The following is a 6,000-nucleotide window of genomic DNA, read 5'->3' on the forward strand; positions in this document are numbered from 1 at the left end:
AGAGAGAGAAAATGCCTGTGTGCCTGCAAACAGGTGAGGGGCAGAGACAGGGAGGGAGAGAATCCTGAGCAGGCTCTGTGCTATCAGTGCAGAGCCCATTGAGGGGCTCAATCTCACAAACCGTGAGAGTATGACCTGAGCCAAAATCGAGAATTGGACACTTAGCTGACTTAGCCACCCGGGGGCCCAAGTCCTCTTTTTGATAGAACCGTATTTTCTATTTTCTTTAATCAGACATGGCCAGGGGGTTAATCAACAGAGTGACTCAATGTTTGTGTACATTACAAAATGATCACAATTAGTCTAGTTAACACCTGTCCCCATACATAGTTGCAAAATTTTGTTTCCTTGTGATGAGAACTTGTAAGATCTATTTTTTAAAGCAAGTGTCATATATACAATACAGTATTATTAACTATAGTCACCGTGCTATCCATCACATCCCCATGACTTACTTATTTTATAACTGGAAGTTTGTACCTTTGACCCCCTTCACCCAATCTGTTTTTTTTTTAAGTTTATTTATTTATTTTGAGAGAGACAAGAGACAGAGACAGCACGATGGGGGAGGGGCAGAGAGAGAGAGAGAGAGAGAGAGAGAGAGGGAGACAGAGAATCCCAAGCAGGCTCCACTGCCAGCACAGAGCCTGACACGGGGCTCAGTCCCACGAAAGTGCGAGATCATGACTTGAGCCGACGCCAGGAGTTGGACGCTTAACAGACTGAGTCACCCAGGCTCCCCCAATCTGGTATTTTTAAAAATGAGCTTTTGAGTTTATTTTCCTCTCTGCTACATATGCTTTCTATTCCATTAACTTCCAGCTTCTATCATTATTAGTTTTCTATTCAGAATTTCTTTTAGTTTCTTTTGTTCTCATTCTAACCTCCTGGGGTTTATAACCATTTCCCTTGTTGTTTTATTAGTCATTCTTTATAATGAAGGCACTGAAGTCTATTAATTTTCCTCTGACTACAGCTTTTGTTATATTCCATAGATTCTATTACAACGTGTTCTCTTATTTATTGCTGTAAAAAAGATTGAATTTTTGTTGTCTAGAATTATGTTTCTCAATTTTTAAGTTAGAAAAATAGGTATTTCTAACATTATCAGATTATTATCGGAGAGAATTTGGCTTGAGAAAAATCTCTTTTATTTGTTGAGGCTTTCTTATGTCCATTGTGTATGGCAGATTCCATGGATTTTAGAAAATATATTTATTTTCTGTTAAGGTAAGCATGTTTCTGTATGTATCTACTAAATTGAGTTTGTAGGTTGCACAATACAATTTCTCCATGCCTTTACTTATTCTTACTTCTATTTATCTGCTTGATAGGGAAAACAAGTGTATTGATTTCTTCAGATATATATGTATGTATGTTCTCAAGTTCCTATTGTTTTTCTAATGGTGTTCGGTTTTGTACTGAATGCTTGGCATTGCTCTAAGTGTTTTTGTTTGTTTGTTTGTTGAAGTAGGGTTCACACCCAGTGTGGAGCCCAGTGAAGGGCTTGAACTCACCACCCTGGGATCAAGACCTGAGCTGACATCAAGAGTTGGATGCTTGGGGCGCCTGGCTAGCTCGGTGGATTGAGCATCCCATTTGGCTCAGGTCATGATCTCACGTTCATGGGTTCAAGCCCTGCGTCAGGCTCTGTGCTGACAGCTCGGAGCCTAGAGCCTGCTTCGGATTCTGTGTCTCCCCCTCTCTATGCCCCTTCCCTGCTCATGCTCTGTCTCTCTCTCTCAAAAAATAAAATAAAAATTAAAAAAAATTTTTTTTTGAATCAGACACTTAACTGGCTGAGCCACCCAAGCGCCCTGCTCCAAGTGCTTGGTACCATGACATCATTGGTTTGAGCATTATGACCATCCTAGGAGAAGGGTGAGATGTCCTCCCAGAAGGAGCAGGGATGGGAAAAAATTTGCCAAATCCCCAGAGTTAAGAAGTAGATTCAAACCAGGGTGCTTTGTATCCAGAGGCTCATTCTCAACTGTCACCCTGCATCTGACACGTAGGGCATGACCGAATTTCCTCTCCTGCAAATGGCCCCCCATTGCATGGCTAGTGTGGGTTCCCTCTCTTCTTAGGGACTCTCTTTCTGGAGCTACAATCAGCGGCTCCCATGGGAGGGCCAGACTCAAGCCAGGATAATGATCACCCTTTGCTGAGATGTTTCTGGACTATGACTGAGAAAATGATTCATTCACTGATCCAGCAAAATTTAATTAAACACCTACTATGTGCCAGGTACTTAGTGCTGGGGATAGGGCAGTGAACAAAACAGACAAAACCTACCCTCAGGGAGTGTGTGATCTAGTCAGGGGGTGGGGAGGGAGACAGACATCAAACCTAAAACTATGATCAGTGATTTATTTATGAAAGGTAACAAGTGCCACAGAAAACAACAGCACCAAGCACCGGGCAATCAGGGGTGCTGGCTCGGGCAGTGCAGTTTCATTGGGATGGTCAGGAAAGGCTTAGCTGAGAAGGGGTCCTTTGTGCAGAAGCTTGGCCAAGGTCACGGGCAGGGTGAGGCATGCAGGTACCCCGGGGGAAGAGCCCTGCAGACAGAAGGAAGAGCCAGGGCATTGCAGTGACGTGGGCCTGCCTGGTGTGTCCCAGACCAGAAGGGAGTCAGGGGCAGGGGAGTAGCTCAGGAGGTGAGAGGTATGCAGAGCTTCCGAGCAGCTTCAGAGTGTGTGAATCTGGTGGGCAGGGAGCACAGGCCTGATTTAGGGCAAACAGGAGACCCTAAGTTAACTGTTTTGCAGCCATGCTGGGAAGGGAACAGAAACTTGGGGAGGATGCTGGAGAGGGAAGTGGGGCCAAGAGAGGGCTATTTGTGTTTGTTTGTTTTAATGTTTATTTATTTTTGTGAGAGAGAGAGAGTAGGGGAGGGGCAGAGAGAGAGGGAGACACACAGTCCGAAGCAGGCTCCAGGCTCTGAGCTGTCAGCACAGAGCCCGAGGTGAGGCTCACAGACCGTGAGATCATGATGGGAGCCAAAGTCAGATGCTCAACCGACTGAGCCACCCAGGCTCCCCTATTTGTGTTTGTTTTTAACCAGAGAAGTAGCAGTAAGTTTGGATGGTGGAGGGAACAACGAGTTGGATGGAGTTGGAGCCATCCGTACGTGGGGTGAGGCCCCCGGGCAAGTGCAGGAGGGGCCCTCCGGCAGGAGCCAGGGTGGTTTGTCCATCAGCACTCACTCAGCACTCCAAGCAGGGGATTGGGGAAATGAGGCCCAGGCAAGGGCGAAAAGGAGAGGAGGCCCAGGAAGTGGAGGGCGTCCAAACATGTGGCCTAAGGCCCGGGAGGGTGTGTGGACTAGCAGAATGTGAGGTGGTAGGGCAGCATCGAGGGTCCGCTTGCGGCCCACGGTCATGGAGGGCGATTCTGTCCCTTTGTGGTGGCTGTGGCATGTGACCCTCAGGAGCTCTGGCAACTGCGTTTCTTATACGTGGAGAGCGTTGCTCTGCCATGAGAATCACTCAAGCGCTCAGAGAGAAGCAGAGGCAGGGGCTGAAGCACCTGGCTTGCATGTTGGGGTCTCTGGGTCCAGCTCTTCCCAAGGCTTATCTCCATCCCTGGCCTTCGTTCAGGTAAATGGTTCAGTGTCACCACACACCTCAGCATACCGGATATGGAAACAGAAACCCACCCTGAGTGGCTTCGATCAGTGGGAGGTTCACTCTCAGGTTTGAAAAGCAGTTCAAGCATGGGCCACATACAGCAGATCAGAAAGTATCAGGGACCTAGGCTGCTTCTGTCTTGCTAGCGCATCGTCTCTAGCACTGGCTTCTATCCTCATGGACACAAGCTGGCTGCTGGAGTTCCAGCTATCCTTCCTGCATTCCAGACAGAAAGGGCACTCATCCCACCCAATTTAGCACCCTCTCCCAAAGGATTTCTTGGAAGCTTCACAATGATGTTTACTGCTCTCTCTTAGATCATCCTTAATGACTAGGAAAGCTGGGAACCATTGCTTTGGGCACACCGTCACCCTAAATAAATCAAGATTCTTGGCCAAGGAAGAAGGGAACAATGGATATTTCGTAGGCAGTCTGCAGACTCCAGCATATTTGATTATGCTTTCAATAAACTACCTTTTCCCTTAAGTCTTTTTGGAGTGGATTCCTGAGGTCTACAAGCAAAAAGATATTCGGAAGACAAGACGCTGAGTAATCCCAGTAGCTAAAATATGGGTTGAGATGGTGCAGAACAGAGTCTGCAAACAAGATGGGGACGATGAGTTTGTGAGGACGAGGCTGAACCTGCCAATGCAGGGATACAGGGTTAGGTGGAAACTTCAGTCACATGGAAAGCCTTCGGGAGGGCTGAGGGTAGATTAATAAAATAAAAGGATATTTGGACAAACGATACTTGTGATTTAATGCAGCAGCTCCTCCCAAGCCTTTTTTTTTTTTTTTTTTTTTGGTAAGATGGTATCTTTTTAATTTTTTCTCTTTTTTTTATGGAATTTTTCCTGACCCATTCCGTATACTACACCACCAGTAAGATGAGTCTTTGTTAACCAGGGTTTGAGAAAATCTAAAATGACAGAACACCTGCTATGAATTAAGTGGCATTTTTCACTTATACATCCCAATGGCATATATATGAAAACATAGAGCTCCTGTTATTTATTCGCCCAACAGATGATGCTTGGTGTGTGGAAAGAATCACAGCCCTCTAAAAGTCACGATTTGTGAGACAGCGTATGAAAAACTCCAGTGGCCTTCCGTCCATGAGGGAGGGACCAGCCCTGACCGGCCCATTGTTGTCACTAGCAGAGGGCTCATGGCTCTCTGGTGTTCCTTGTGCACATAAGTAACTGGTCTCAGCCCTGCCTGCCCACGAGAACGTAAGTCCCATGAGGACAGGGCCCAGCTGTGCCCCCCTTCACTGCTGTATCCTCAGCCTGAGCACTGTCCTGGGCATCGGGTAGGTTCTCAGTAAATATTTGGTGTAGTCCTGAATACAGGACTTGGCACATAGTAAGTGCTCAATGAATATTAGCTCTATCTCCATTATCATCACCACCACCATTTTTTATTTTATTTTTTAAAGTTTATGTATTTATTTTGAGAGGGGGGAGTGGCAGAGAGCGAGAGGGAGAGAGAGAATCCCAAACAGGCTCCATGCTGTCAGCACAGAACCTGACGCAGGGTTCAGTCTCATGAACCGTGAGATCATGACCTGAGCTGAAATCAGGAGTCAGACGCTTAACCGACTGAGCCAAGCAGGGGACCCTAAACAGTTACTTTAAAGAAAAAGAAAAGATGCCTGCCACGATGGACCTGGAGTGGGTCCTTCTTTCAAACATCACAGCGTTGCAGGGTAGGGTTCAGGCTGTGAGAGCTCAGGGGTCAGAGGGCTGGTGCCATGCAAGGTCAGATAATCCTGCAGGCAGTATGGTGGTTTCTGGTTTTTCATGCGTCCTTTCTTCAAGCAGATGTCTCCTCCTCTCCTCCATCACCCTCAGCCCCGCCCCACACCTGCTACCCTTGCCAACGGCTGGGGGTTCCTTCTGCACAGAATGGATGCCAGCTCCGCTTAGGGACCCCTCCTTTTCCTTGCTGTCTTCAGATCTTTTCTGTGGGAAAGTCTGCGGCCAGAGGAAAGTTATTTGCTACCTAGAGCTCCCTCTGCTGATACACCGGGTGGACGATTCCCTGGAAAAGCAGCCTGTGTCAGAAGCACAGCTGGGTGTCTGTCTGGCAGGACATGCTGTCTGCCTGTGTCTGTGGTCTGACCAGAGACGATTTCCTTTTCTTGGGTAGAGTGGGGGGGGGGGAGGGGGAGTACAGGTGAGGCGTGCTTGTGACCTTACATGCTTCGGCGGGCCAGGGGTGGCTTTCGGCATCCTGGCTCCTCTGACCTCCATGTGCCCAGGGACCACGGTGCTTTGCATGTACTTGTCTGAGAGAATCAGAGATGCCTAGGATGCGACCACGTTCTGTGCATCCTCCCACTAACACTGCCAAACAGGTGACCCAT

General features: G+C 47.6%; 1 long non-coding RNA gene across 1 annotated transcript in view; it reads left to right on the forward strand.

The window, feature by feature from the left end:
* LOC113594825 (uncharacterized) overlaps window positions 1–4,869 on the forward strand; it is a 243,967-nt gene extending 239,098 nt beyond the window's left edge. The window contains exon 4 of the long non-coding RNA XR_008294535.1: window positions 4,659–4,869. This is a non-coding gene — a long non-coding RNA (uncharacterized LOC113594825). The remainder of the gene's footprint in view (window positions 1–4,658) is intronic.
* The last annotated feature ends 1,131 nt before the right edge of the window (window positions 4,870–6,000 follow it).

Source organism: Acinonyx jubatus, chromosome E3, assembly GCF_027475565.1.
Source record: "Acinonyx jubatus isolate Ajub_Pintada_27869175 chromosome E3, VMU_Ajub_asm_v1.0, whole genome shotgun sequence".
In the NCBI taxonomy this organism is placed as follows: Eukaryota; Metazoa; Chordata; class Mammalia; order Carnivora; family Felidae; genus Acinonyx; species Acinonyx jubatus.